The following is a 15,294-nucleotide window of genomic DNA, read 5'->3' as shown; positions in this document are numbered from 1 at the left end:
CCCAGGACCTCTGTAAGGCAGGCAAACCGATATCACTGTCAGCACTTGAAAGGTAAGTCAGTGGTGGTTCAGAGAGCTTAAGTAGTTCACACTCTGCCTGAGCTCACAGGAATACTGTAACTTCAGAATTCTAGCTCAGTGTTCAGCAAAAATGTAAAGGAAAAAAATAAGTACTGTGTATATGAGAAAGAAAACAGACCTAATATCAAAATCAAGATGAGTACAAATAAAATATAAGTGAGAAAATATATACAAATTAGTTCAGTCATTCAAAACCCCTATTACTTGGTCTCTCATAAATATTATTTTAAAAATAAATATATATTTTAATGTACTTACATTGATCAAACCACTAATTTACTATAATTTAAGCCATCAAACAAAAATAATTACTTTTCATTTTAGAATTTTGTAGTCCAGACATTACATAGATTATTCCAGACAATATATTATAATAGTAATATACCTGAACTTCAAAAAAGATTTCTTTGGGCATATACAATTGAAATTAGATGATTTTTCAGCTGACAATATATTGATAACAATTCTATGTTATATAAGCACAAAGCTATGACAGATTCAACTATAGCCCAGTAATAGTCTTAGAGATTATTCCCAATAATTTTTCAGAGGAAAGACATTTCCTCTGGTTTTATAAGGTTTTGTATCTGCATGAAGAGATCCTTTATTCTCCAAATTCCTGGCTGTATTTTTACCAAATTGTATAAAATTTCACATCAATTATCTAGTATCAGAACTTTTCATAGCTTTTATAAATTCATATATAATGATGACGGTTTAGAAAACAGCTGGGTTTCCTGATTGGGGCTACCTTGGACCACCATAAAATTTCAGAGGGACCAGAATGGGCAGCCCACCTACCTTAGGCTCAGCGTCCTGAAGCAAAAGCAATCCACATCTGCCACCGAATTTGTTCCCAGTGCAACTCGAAGTGCAGCAGTTAATCTATAAATCTCTACACGGACAGCCATGAACCCTTTCAAGACAGCTGCTGATTGATTGGATGCTGTTTTTATCCCTGTCTTGGTTGTTTTCTTAATTAGACAGTACTCACTGGGTAGAGGTAGGGCCTAACAAGATTCGTCTAGTCATGAGTATGATAATGTTCAATAAACATTAAATAATTACACAACCTGGGGTTTGGGTGTTCTTTTGTTGTGGTGGTCACTCTCATGGTCACTGAAACGAATGAGTCTGCTCCTAAGCAATTCTAAGAGAAAGACAGTTTTCAAGTTTTTTAACTACCTCTGTACCTTTACACATACATTCCCTGTGCCTGAAGAGCCTGCCCTGTGGTTCTCCTGGGAGACTCTTACCACTTTGAAAGGTGTGACTAAAATGTTACATTTTATATGACTTACTCTCCATCTCCTCCAGAGTTAGGGGCTGTTGTCTGTTTACGCAGCACAGTATACAAGACTGTTATTATATTCTATCATAATTGTCTACTTCTCATTGGCCCACCAAGCCTCAAGCCCTTTATGGGACTGTGAATTTTTAGATAAGAATTTTGTACTTTTCCTTGTGCTAATTTCAGCACTCAAAGAATGCTTCTTGAATAAATGACTGGAAGAATGAATGACCACAAGAAGAAAGCTAGAACCTATTTCCTCTGCCATTATCATTCATGTCAATCTTAATTTGTTCAATTGTGGACTAGATGTTAAGGGGAAAGCTATTAGAAACCTACATTGTTTTTCACTGATTTTAATATGGTGGTTTTTTTTTTTAATTTGGGATATTTCAGGTATTAGTTAAGATAGAAGGACGTATTTTTAAAACAGAAAATATGAATTACTTTACAATATCACTTTAAAATTTTTCCACACTACTTAAATTTGATTGCACTTATAAAGTAAACCGTAACCTCAGAAAAAATCCTTTTAAAATGCTATAATCTCACAGAGGAATTTACTTTAATTTCATAGCCCTTCACAACACAGAATGTGAATGAAGCAAGGAGCAAATACTTCATAAGGGCACCTCAATAAATGGTTCATTATTGCTTCTCCATGTCCAGTTCCAGTCAAATGTCAACTTCTTGCCCTTTCCCTGCCTCACATGTCCCTGAGGACTCCACCGCCAACCCGTCAGCCAGCTTCTCCATTTTTAATACTTCCTCTAGTACTTTCAACATCTAAGAAGTAAAATTAAATATAATAAAGAAAGGAGGGAAGTGGACACTATAATGTAAATCAATACTATGTTCCAATGTTTGAGAAGAGCACGTCAGGATGCAATAACAAATGAATTACAAGTTTTATTTCACATATATTGAAAAGCAGGCATTTCAGATCTGAGATTCCTGAACCAGCTCATAAGAATCAATGCTACTTTCACATCCTCGTAAAATGTCATTATGTATGTGATACGACAGTCCAAGTAGCAGCTGGGACTGAAACCGAGTGCTTTTCTAATTCATCTTCATGAAAAATATTCACACATTATTATTTTAATCAAAATGTAATCATATCCATTTCTACAAATTTCAAATTGAAATAAAATGGAAAAAGAAATAAACACATAGACTGAAAACACTATCAGTCAGCAGTGCTAAACAAAAGTAATAAGAGTGTCAATCACTATAGTACACTATATAGAATCAGTAATCTTATAGAGATAGCAGGCAAAGATTTTTCCTGTGTGCCATAATTTGTTGGCTCTGTAGCTATACATACTATGTAAAACTGATTTCATACCAGTGATGAGTCAACATAGTAAAATTCCCCTACAGAAAAAAATGTAATGTGCACACCTGGATTCATCAAAATGCAGATGTTATACATTACAATAATACTTAACCACTTAGTTTCAGTGATTAACTCCTGACCTAGGTAGGTTAATGTATCTAAAACCATTTTAATTCAGTTTTGGAAGATTGTATTTTTTCTATAAATTTATCCATTTCACCCTGGTTATCAAATTTCTAGGCATATAGTTGTTCATAGTAATTTCTTATAATCCTTTGTATTTCTGTGGTATCAGTTGTAATTTTTCTTCTTTCATTTCTGACTTTATTGATTTGGGTGCTCTCCCTTTTTTCCTTGATGAGTCCGGTTAAAGGTTTGTCGATTTTGTTTATCTTTTCAAAGAACAGCTCCTGGACTTATTGATCCTTTGAATTGTTCTTTTAGTCTCTATGTCATTTAATTCTGCTCTGATCTTGGTTATTTACTTCCATCTACTCTCCTGGGCTTTGTTTGTTGTTGTTCTTTCAGTTCTTGTAGATGTAGGGTTAGGCTGTTTGTTTGAAATGTTTCTATCTTCTTTAGGTAGGCCTGTAGCACTATGAACTTCTCTCTCAGGACTGCCTTTGCTGTGTCCCATAGGTTTTAGACTATTGTGTGTTCATTTTCATTTGTTTCCAGAAATGTTTTGATTTCTTCCTTGATCTCATTATTAACCCATTCATTGTTTAACAACATGGTATTCAGTCTCTAAGAGTTTGAATGTTTTTGAGTTTTTTCTTTGAGGTTGGTTTCTAGTTTCAAGCCTTTGTGGACTGAGAAAATACTTGATATGATTTCAATTTTCTTGAATTTGTTGAGGCTTGTTTTGTGTCCTATCATCAGTCTATCTTTAAAAATGTTACATGTAGATTTGAAAAGAATGTGTATTTTGTGTTTTTGGGATGCAAGGTTATATATATATTAGTTAAGTCCATTTCCTCTAATGCATTGCTCAATGCCACTATATCCTTGTTGATATTTTGTTTGGAAGATCTCTCCACTGTTGACAGTAGGGTGTTAAAATCCCCTACTATAATTGTGTTGCTGTCTATATCTTTCTTAAAGTCCTCCAAGAGTTTCCTTGTACATTTGGGTGCTCCTATGTTGGGCACGTAGATATTTATAATGTTTATGTCTTCTTGATGGATTTTTTCCTTGAGTATTATGAAGTGTCCTTCTGTGTCTTTTTTTTATGGCCTTTGTTTTCAAATCTATTTTGTCTGATATAAGTATTGCTACCCCAGTTTTTTTCCCTATCCATTTGCTTGGAATATTTTTTTCCAATCCTTCACTTTCAATCTGTGTAGGTCTTTTGTTCTGAGGTGGATCTATAATAGCCAAGGGCTGGAAACAACCTAAGTGCCTAGTTGTAAATGAGTGGATTTACACAATGGAATACTATGCAGCAGAAAAAAGAAGGAGCTCCTGCCCTTCACAACAGCAAGGATGGCACTGGAGAGCATTATGCTAAGTGAAATAAGCCAGGTGGTGAAAGACAAATACCATATGATCTCACCTATAAGTGGATCCTAATAAAAAACAAACAAACAAGCAAGCAAAGTATAACCAGAGATATTAAAATAAAGAACAAACTGACATTAACCAGAGGGGAGGGTAGAGGAAAATAATGGGGAAAAGAAGGGGAAGGGTCATAAAGAAACATGTATAAAGAACCCATGGACAAAGCCAAAGGCGGGTAGGACTGAGGGTGGGAGGTGGGGGTAGGTGGGGCAGTGAAAAATGATGATGGGAAAATGGAGAAAACTGTACTTGAACAACAATAAAAAAAGAAAAAAATAAATAAAATCATTTTAAGACTCCACACCTGACATGTCAACAGTCAAAATAACATACAACTGGACTTAAATTGAGTTTTTATTTTATTTTATTATTGTTCAAGTACATTTGTAAATTGAGTTTTAAAACTCAATTGGCATTAATATTGATCTGTTTCCAGAATGAAGGTATTATCTCAACACAAAGTGGCCACTATAAAATTCACATAGCTCTTTTCACTATAACTTCAAAACAGACATATAATACACATAGCACATGTTCTAATCAAGAATTGCACTATTGCAAAATGCAAATATTACAAAAAATATGAGTAAAAGCAATTATTTAAATACACCATTTCAAATAAATATAATTTTCTCTAATACCTATTATATATTAGCTTCTTCTTGGGATAAAAAGATGGTTATAAACAGTAGCTGCTCTCAAGAAGCTTATAGTTTACTTAGAAAGATAAGACAAAAACACATGCTTTTAGTACTGGCTTCATTATGAGAAATACAAGTGTTTTGTTTACAAAGGGTTACAAAGATCAAAGGAGGAAGTCATTTCTGGTTGAGTCAGGTGAGAATTCAAGAAGACTACACGGAGAATGGGACATTTCACATGGATAGTTTTTTACGTGTGTGGGGGTAAGTGTAAAATCCAAACTGAAATAGCAATCCTGTACTTTGCCTCTTTTGTTTTTGTAATCTTGAGGCTATTACAAATTTGAATGAACCTGAATGATTTGTAACGATGGAAGCTACAGTACGTTGCTTTGTATGTACCACATACTTTGTAACATACATGATCTCATTTAATCCTCATTCTAATTTGCAACATTATCATTACTTTTTAGAAAATTAAACTTGGCTTGAAGAAGTTGTGACTTGTCCGAGATCACACAGATCACACAGCTCCTAAGTGGCAGAGCTGTGAATCAGAACATCTAACTCCAAAAACTAGGTTGTCGATTGTTATGTGACATACTTAATACTTGTGTTTTACCCAATCTATTTATTTTATCCTAGTGTTCTTTCCAATTATACAGACAATTTTAATGCTTACATGATTTATTGTCTTTTTGTTGTATTTGGAGTCTTCTATTTCTTTACAATTAGGAATTTACCCTCTTTATTATATTTTGTAGAATTTTTAACCCCACAGGAGCCCTATTAAAATTTTAGAACTCTTCAGGGCAAAAGACTGAGGTAGTTCTGTTCATACTAAAATCCACACTTGTACAAGGTTGAGACAGGTTTTTAAAAGTAAAGGAAGATATCCAATACGATTAACTACAAATACCTGGGATTCTAGCACGAATTCTCCTAACTTAAAAATCCCTGGAAGCTTGACATTAATGCAGTTTGGCAAACAGACAGCTCTAATGCATGAGAGTTCTCTCCTCCAGTACCAGCGGTCCAGCCCTGGTGAGCACCCACTGCTTCCAGATTCTGCTTCACATCCCCGGCAATACCTCCAGTCCTCTGGCCACGCCTTTATACAGAAGATTCCACTCCTCTGGTAACAGAATATAATAAACAGCCATAGCTAGCCCACTACCCTACAAGAATCTTTCTTTTCCCCTGATGGATTTCTTCAGCCACAAGAATTGTATTGTCTATGCTGCATCTTCTACTCTCCCGTCCAAATCTAGAAATGTTGGGAAAACGGCAGCTATTATAACACAGTTCTACAAAGAAAGCTGCTCTACTTTTTCTGACCACAGAGTTTCTTGGAATATTTTACATTGTGTAAATTCTCTCTGCAAATGTGGCAGGAAATGGCTATAAACACAGCAACAAGCTACTTCTGGTCTTAACTACTATCTGATTATTCGAAACCCGAGAACAGGCTCCCTCAGACTTAAGACTGATTAAGTCTTGGAGCAAGGAAGCTTGCAGAAATGTAAATTAAATTTGAGGAGCTTATAATAACACCATGAAACTATAGGCAGTTTATCTTAAAAATCAATGGCTGCTTAGTCCTTTTTCTCTTATATTTCTGTAGACCAGAAACACTGCCTTCAGATACCAATGGGTTTTGTAGAAGCTCATCCATGAATTTCATTCACATGTGTTCCCACCAAAGTAAATATGCAGTTATCTGCCTGGGCCTGTGAAGAGCATCAGAACATGGCCACCCACAGGTCTACAATACTGAGACCTCTGGTTTCATTCTACAGAGAATGGCAACAACTGTGAGTGTTCAGATGAAAGATGCCACCTCTGTTCTACCAACATAAACAACTCTTAGGACCTGTCCTCTGCTCCTCAGTATGGCCACAAGATAATTATGCTGCAGCAGAGCTTTTCAAAGTGAGTAAAAACTGAGTTTAAAGAATGTCCTATAGCACACTCAATAATTCCCAGATGGAACTCCTTCCTCCCTTCTCCCCCTTTCATTCCTTCCCTTCCTCAGCTACAGTGGTTTGGCATTTGGAGGCATTTTTCTGGCTTCTAAAATTCCATTACTTTCAATGGTTACATCAAGAAAAAAAATGCCTGCTATCATACTTACTCAAATCTGTTCATTCCGTTTCTTACAATTACCTTATTCACTCACTATTACAGAGAAAAATCTATTTGCTACAATGTCATTTTAACAGACATATACTTTTAACACTCTTAAAGTAGCTGCAAGATATTATACTTTAATTTTGCTCGATGCCCACATTAGCAGCAAACCCACTGAAACTCATTTTTAGCACCTGAATATGTTTTGTTCACTACCCAAGTTTCCTGGTCACTGACCGCACGAATTCAATACTCACTTCTTGTTATTCTTCAATTTGTTTGGCAAGCAGAAATTTGTTTGGAGTGCTTTCCTCTGATATGCTTGGTTTATTTTCTTCTAGTCTTTTCACTGATATGCTCAGCCTCCTCTCCTAATCCTTATTTGATCAAGAATTTTAATGACAAAAGCACATTCTAATTTCCTCTGTACCTTTACAATAATTTTATAAATTAATCTATATTATGACTTCATGGCAAAAACTTTTTTTTACTTTGTGTTTAATGAAATTAATTTTGTCTGAACACATTGTAGGGCAACAAAATTCTTATAACTACCAGCCATAGAATTTCCACTTATCCTTTCAAAACACATTTACAAAGCTTCTGCTCTGTGGTTCTAGTGCTGTAAAAGATACCAAGGATGCATGAACTGGGTCACAGGATCTCAAGGAACTTTTGAACAGTTAGAGGAATGGTGCTATGCACAGATAAATATGAAATATTATAGAAGACTTTCAGTGCTACAAAGATAAAATAATAACAACAATAATGGCAACAGCAAATTCCTAAGTGCTCACTACATGCTATGAATCACTGCACTAAGTGTTTTACATACATTATCCCCTTCAGTCATCACAAGCATCTGTTCAGATAGGTACTATTATTGTTCCTATTGCACAAATAGGAGTGCAAAGCTTTCTTAAAGCAAATGTATATCTTGCCCAACATCATTTAGCTAAGAAGTGACAAGGCCGGGATTTGGATTTGCCTAGAGTGTTTTAAAAACTGAAACCTATAAACAAATATCTTGTGAGGCTTACAAAGGAAGTGATGAGGACTGACAAGGGTCTGGGGAGGTATTATGTAGGAAAGAGGCCAAGGGAGAGGGTATGGGAAGATAGGAAGGGTTTTAACAGAAAAAGGGTAAAGATGGTAAGGAGCATTCCACGCAGACCACAGGTGCACAGAGAAAAGCAGAGGGTGTGGCAGGACCGTGAGGTGTCTGACCTGCCCCAGGCGATGACTGGAAGGGCGTGGTAAGGAGTAAGTGTGGGTAGGGTCAGGAACACAACATGATTTTGTCTGGTGGGCAATGAACAGCTACTTCCAGCTGAACAATAAACGGTGTCATGATAAGATTAGGGTGGATTTGAGGGAAATCCACAGCAATGTGTAGATTAGGAGAGATGAACATTCCTTGGCAAAATGGGTGCCCCGTGTCAGGGAGATAGCACTCCTCTCTCTCTTTGTAGTCTTTCTTTCTCCCTTTTATTCTTCTCTCTCAGAGTCAGATTACATTATTACTGAGACTTGAGACAGGGGTCTGTGCAACACTGAGAGGTGAAGCAAAAGTTAAGGAGGCAGAGAAAGGAAAGGGGAAGAAGAAAGCAAATGGACAGAACCTGAATGCTTATTAATTGCCAAGCACTGTGCTGAGTAATGTACCTGTGCAGCCCCAGGAAGCACCAGAGGACACAGGAGGGATAGTTGGGAAGCTAGCAAGAAAATCTTAAGATTCAAATCCCTGTAAGGAAGGAATTGTGTCTTGCTCATTTTATACATCCCAGTCCCCTTGCTTTTGTGGAATGAAACCATGTCAACGAGAGGCCCTGAAATAGAATGAACACAGTGATGGAGAAGGAGGGGCAGATTTAGACATAGAACGGATGATCCTACTCTATCAATATTTAAGCCAAGGAGAAGGCATATAAAACAACTCGGGTTTCAAATCTGGGTAACTGGGAAGATGGTAGTGAGTTGAATAGAAGTTAGAGTGCTTCTTACGTTTAGGGATTTTGTTATTCTTGTTTTGTCTGGTTTTTATGGGAAAGTAGACAACAGAATTAAGAAATCAAATTATGAAACTAAAGATCATATAGGAAGTTGGATTTACTCTGCTGATGGTAACAATAAACTGAGTAAACACTCTGCACTCAAAATCTGTCTCTTATGGTAAACCCTCAGGGCTAATTCATCAATTGCCCTCAGCATCCATCACAATGACTGATACAATATTGGTCTCCACTGACTATTTGTTACAGAGTGAATCGATCACTAAAAAGTGTGTCTCAATCTAACATGCAAAACATTCAGAGACCTGCTACTGCAAAATATTCGAGTTGGTCTACAGTGAGTCCTATGTGTCCACTGTCTTCTCTTCCATTCCCCTCAGCAGCTATCCCGCTCTTTATTCAAATGCCCGCTGCACCTTCGTCCCCTTGCTCTCTGCATGGAACCCCAACCACAACTTCACAGAAAACCCTCCGGGTCATCAGGAAAGAACACCCTCATATTTCACACCCACAGATGAACCCACAACTAACACTATCCTTAAGCCTTTCTTCCTCTCACACCAGGAATCGGGGAGCCAACAAAGACTCCTCTTGCCGTCCTCCCACACACTACGTCCAGGGACCAGTTATCTGGATTCTGCCTCCTTGGCAGCTCACATTTCCATTCCCCGTCTCCATCCCCACCACTGTGCGGCTGCCCAAGTTTGGGCACTAAAATATCTTCTTTCGATTACTGTATGGCTTCACGGTGACAACATTGCCCAGCTTTGTCCATCTCCCAATAATTATCAGAATAACTTTTCAAATAAAATCTGATCTCTCTCTCCTCTCAAACCTCTCATGGTTTTTTAGGGACACCCCATTGTTTTCATGAGCCATCAAAGTACCGTTGACTCATTAAGACTTTCATCATAACCCTTTGCTCTTACCAAACTGCACCATTTACAACTCTCCCATTGCGTCCTTTTATCATCATGTATTGAGACTCTACTAAAGGCTGAGGATCACACCAGCCAATCCCTGTATATTTCACACATGCGTGCTTACTTTTTGCCCAGAAACTCTTTCCCTTCTTTCTTTGCCTAACTTTCCTACTCATCTCCCACTCAGACCAAATGATACCCTCCTTCATACTACTCAGCCATTAAAAGGAAGATTTTACAGTTTGCAGCAGCACGAATGGACCTGGAGAACATTATGTTAAGTGAAATAAGCCAGGCAGAGAAAGACAAATGTGGAATCTAATTGAACAAACTGAACAAACAAGCAAAATAGAGACAGACTCATAGAGGGAGAGTAGGCTGACAACTGTGGGGGGGGGGGGGACTGAGCAAACAGAAAAGGACTCGTGGACATGGACAACAGTGTGGTGATTGTGGGGGGCGAGGAGGGTATAAGGGTGATAAATGGTCCTGGGAAAAATACTATAAAAATAAAGAAAACATTAAAAAACTCTCAGTCTAATTCAGATGAGCCCACAGAGCCCATACAGCCTTGTGCTTAATTGTATCATAATACTTGAAAGCCAGAATGTGCAGTAGTTAAAATTAAGGACTTTGGAGCCAGGCTGTCTCAGTTCAAATCCTGGCTGCCTTTTATTAGATGTCAAACCCTGGACAAAATTATTTAATTCCTCTGAATCACAGATTTCTCCTCTGTTAAATGAACCTACATACAGCACAAGAATAAAATCTCCAGCAGGATCTGTGGCAGCGCTCAGTACTCAAAAACATTTCTGTAGTGAAAGTGTGACAGTTTATACCAAATCAGATAAAGATGAGAAAAGCATCACATCAAACTAAACTTTGCTATCAAATAAATTTTAAAAATAAACATTCAATTTCCACAGCTGTCTGGACTTTTGGGAGTTCAAAACTTTAGATAAGGGATTACAGATCTGTGTGTTTTATATAGAGCTGCAAGGATTAAATGAGGTAAGGTCTGGAAAGCATTTAGAATAACCCTGGTGCAGGTGAGTGCTTCAGCCCAATCACACTGTTGGGCATTATTAATTATTTTATCCATCCCCTATTAATCAGTTCACTCCTTGAAACAGGGAATTTTTATTACATATCTTTGAATCATCAGTTCTTGCCATAACTCCTGGCACATTTTAGGTACTTGGTAAATGTGAACACATGAATAATGGTCTGGCTTCAACCTGTACAAACATAAACATTTTCAATTTCTCAGAGTATTATACATCTGAAGTTTATTGCACTCATCAAAAATCCATGCAGCACATACCTGGGATTTGACACTTAGAGTAGCACCTATGCATTGCTTAAGGGATTGTGACCTTTAATGTCACCAAGGCAAAAGGTCAAGGTTGCTGTGCCTATGTTTTCATGTAAGTGATGCCCCTGAATCCAGTAAGATGCATATTTTTCTCTTTATTGATATTTATTTGAAAAAAAGAAAAGGCTTCACTAAGCTAGTAAAACCTCTGCTGGTGAAAAAAATCCCCCCCATATAACCCCAGGTGATCTATCCTTTCATCCACACCTCTAAGGCTTGCCTGCTTTAATACCCACAAAAATAAGATTAGAGAGAATATTCAACAAACTACAGCAGTAAAAGGTATCACAAGATAAAATGCAGCATAAAAGGGAACTTCTGAAGTCTACGCTAATTGAAGAAAAACAACCAAAGTACTCCAACCTAGGCAATATTTTGAATCCATTTTAAGACAGTTTTAGAAGGTATGCACACTTGTAGCAGATAATGTATCCTAACCTTTTATCTTCCAACTTGCAGAAAATTAAATGATTTCTCAGATTTTAAAGGGTTGGGACTATGGGGCAAGGAGTGCCATAAACCTTTTCAGTTGGGGACTTAATTTTATTTTATTTTTTAATTTAAATTTTATGTTTCAATTACATTTTAAGTTCAATATTATTTTGTACTAGTTTCAGGTACACAACATGGTGGCCAGACAATCACATACTTACCAAGTGCCCCCCCCATGTTTCCAGTACCCGCCTGGCACCACACATAGTTATTACAATATTAGTGACTTTATCCCCTTTGCTGTACTTGACATCCCTGTGAATATTTCGTAACTACCCATCTGTACTTCCTAATCCCTTCCCCTTTCCCACCCAGTCTCCCAACTTCCATCCCTCTGGCAACCGTCAATCTGTTCTCTGTATCCATTGTTTGTTTATTTTTCTCTTTAGGTTTCACATATAAGTAAACTTAATTTCAAAAATGAGCTTCATTACAAAATTCACCTCTGTTAGAGTATGTTATTTGAGTCTCTATCACACAAAATGCAAACTACAAGATTTTTTATTACAAATTGTTTTATATATTTTCTTCAATGTCCTTGATAAAACATTAAACATGTTTATACAAGTGTCTACTGTGCACTTTTATTTCATGCTTCTGTCTGTACTGTTTGCTACAGAGCATTTAATTTATCTCTGACATTTTAGCGCTAATATCCTTTAATGCCTACTTGCAATGTCTTATTGATTTTATAAATAAGTGTTAAGATCTACTATGCCTGTGTAAGAGTTGTGATTGTTATAAGATGAATAAGGCAGAACCTTGCTTTCAAGACATTTATACATGTTGTTTTGCAAAAACTAATACACATAAGTGCATTTCTTTGTGTGTGTGCATATATATGCATGTATGTGTGTGAATGTATTTTGTGTGTGTGTACATGTATATGTATAATTTATATGCACCAATATAGAGATATTAGGTAGCAAGTTGGCGATGAATTCACTCCTGTGTTTTGTTTAGTTCCTGAGTGGTAGGAATCAATTTAAGAGTATAGTAAAACCTTTCATTCTATCATTTAGAAAGCCATATTTTTTTAATCCAAAAAGGATTTTCTCTTCTGATGATATGGTTAAAGTGCCTCTTCTTTTTATACAATATGTGATTTTCAAGAATTTGAAATGGCTTTTATTCTGAACCTCATTCTGAATCACTCCCTTTTACTAGATGAGTTCCTTCAAAGGCGGCAATTCATTGCTCTCTGCTCCTCACCAAGGGGAGTGCCTGTCTGCAGGAATCCCCGCCAGTGTGCACAGGAGGCAGAAAGGCTGTAACCTGCCCACTCAGCATCCACCCTTCCTGAATCCTGAGCACCTCACCTCAGCAAGCTGACAACACTCCCTTCTGATTATTTCTCCTTAAGCCTTTGGACTCTGGGATCTCAATCAGATGGCTGCTTGAATGTGCATAGAAATTTGACCTCATAACAAGCTGTGTAGCTTAAGGAACAGCTGAATAACAACAAATGGGGATGGATTCTGGTCCTAATTTTCTTTCCTTTCCCTTCTTGTTTCACTATTTGCCTTCTTACATCTCAGCTTCTTGCCCTTGTTTTCCAATTGTGAACTTTATTTACACTCCTTTCCAACTTACTCATTCCACTTTTATTATTTCATAGTATCAATTAAATTTTTTAAAATTGTAACTTATAATCTTCCCAGAGTGCAAGTGTATACTTTAATTACCACTAGCCATGTCCTGCTCTGGGAAAACACCTGCTCTTTGTATTCACCGCTCTTGTTCTACCCTTGTCCAACTCCGCCTGCTCCTCCCTCATCGCTGCCTTCTTTCTCCCCGCTCCTTTCTCTGGGGCCCTAATCTAGTACAACTGGCAAGTAAGTATATCTGAGGGCTCCCTCTTTTAGTGTTATTTAAGTATGCCCCACATATCTACCCACAAATGATAAAATCTATTCACTCATTCAGAATGTCCCTTAAAAGTAAAGTAGAACAAAAGAAGGGAATCAGGAAGGTGAAGTGGAAAGATTGGGGGTCACCAAGGAACAGCTGGTACCACCAGCCTCCTGGGCCTCATCGGCACATTGACCACTTTTCCATTGGCTGGTCTTGCTTCTCTGCCTTCTAATCTGGCCTCTGCACTCTCCATTCTCTACCCCAACTCATTGTATCTCAAGACAAAATTATAAATTAAATGTTAGGGACTGGATGTATGTGCCTCCCCCAAATCCATATGTTGAAGGCGAAAGCCCAATGATGGTATTCAGAGGTGGGCCCTTTGGGAGGTGATTAATCATGAGGGTGGAGCTCTCATGAATGGGATCAATGCCCTTATAAAAAGGACCCCAGAATGTGCTTTGCTCCTTCCACTGCAGGAGGACACAGCCCGATGAAAGCTGTCTGACCCAGGCATCAGGTTCTCCCCAGACACCAAATCTGCAGTGCCCTGCCTGGCCTTCCAGCCTCTAGACTGTGAGAAATAACAGTATGTCGTTTAAGCCACCCAGGCTGTGGTATTTCTGTTATAGCAGCCCAAATAGACTAAGACACTAAATCAGAATGATTATTTTGAAAGTAGACTCTGACCATCCTTACAAGCCCCAGAGCTAGGAAAAACAAAATGATGGAATCATGATTGGAAAATTTTGAGAAATAGAATTCCCTAGAAGAAGAGATGGAAATCACTCAGCCATATATATTTCTCAATAACTGAATGTTAGGAACAGTACAACACTGACATTAATTACAGATTTGTTTTGGAAACAGAAAGGTATGAAGCAAAGAGATTGATTTGTCCTCTTTCTTTAAACTCCCACTCCCTTTGCCACTACCTCATCACCTTGGTGGCTCAGCGCCTTTGCCTAACGCAGCGTGCTGGGCCCCTCTATCACAGCCCTGAGCTCCCTGGATTGCAGCTGGCTATTTTCTTACCCATCTTTGCTTCTAGGTTATGATCTCCTTGAAGACAAGAAGATGAGTTTTGTTTTTATATGCCAACTGACATAACAAAGAGGGGTTAGAGAGGAGTTAGCCCCGCCATAATGGGCATCAACCAACTTCCTAGCCATCCCTGGAAGTCTGAGTAAGGACAGAATGTGGGTAGGCCATGGAAGCATGGCTTTAGGCGGTGACCCCTGACTCCCTGGTCAAGCATGTGGTCACCGCTGCATTTTCTGCAGGTGGCCCTGAGTGTCTGGCAGAATGCCTGACTGGAACCCGCCTCTCCATTGATGTTTGTGGGTTGAATGTTTTCATGCATTAAAAAATGAATCCATTTGGCACCATACTCCAAGAGAAGGAAAAACATCCACCTAAAATGTTATAAGAAGCTTCTGGCCTAAACACTGAATATGCACAATGAAAGGCTTTCCTGCAGGTCTAATTGGATTTATACTTCTGAACTCTCCTCTTGCTGTCCCTATTCAACTATTTCAGAGAAGAAATAACTAGAAACATACTCATTTATCTGTGTTTAATCAAATTAGCAATACA

At 37.8% G+C, this 15,294-nt stretch overlaps 1 protein-coding gene across 2 annotated transcripts in view; it reads right to left on the bottom strand.

Moving 5' to 3' along the window:
• The window catches only part of NELL2 (neural EGFL like 2), a 286,020-nt gene that overhangs the window by 101,036 nt on the left and 169,690 nt on the right, over nucleotides 1-15,294 (bottom strand). The gene's annotated exons all lie outside the window — the stretch shown is intronic.

The sequence above is a fragment of the Phyllostomus discolor genome, chromosome 2 (assembly GCF_004126475.2).
Source record: "Phyllostomus discolor isolate MPI-MPIP mPhyDis1 chromosome 2, mPhyDis1.pri.v3, whole genome shotgun sequence".
NCBI lineage: Eukaryota > Metazoa > Chordata > Mammalia > Chiroptera > Phyllostomidae > Phyllostomus > Phyllostomus discolor.
The sequence above is the reverse complement of the archived record's forward strand: the minus strand, read 5'-3'. Positions and strand labels throughout refer to the sequence as shown.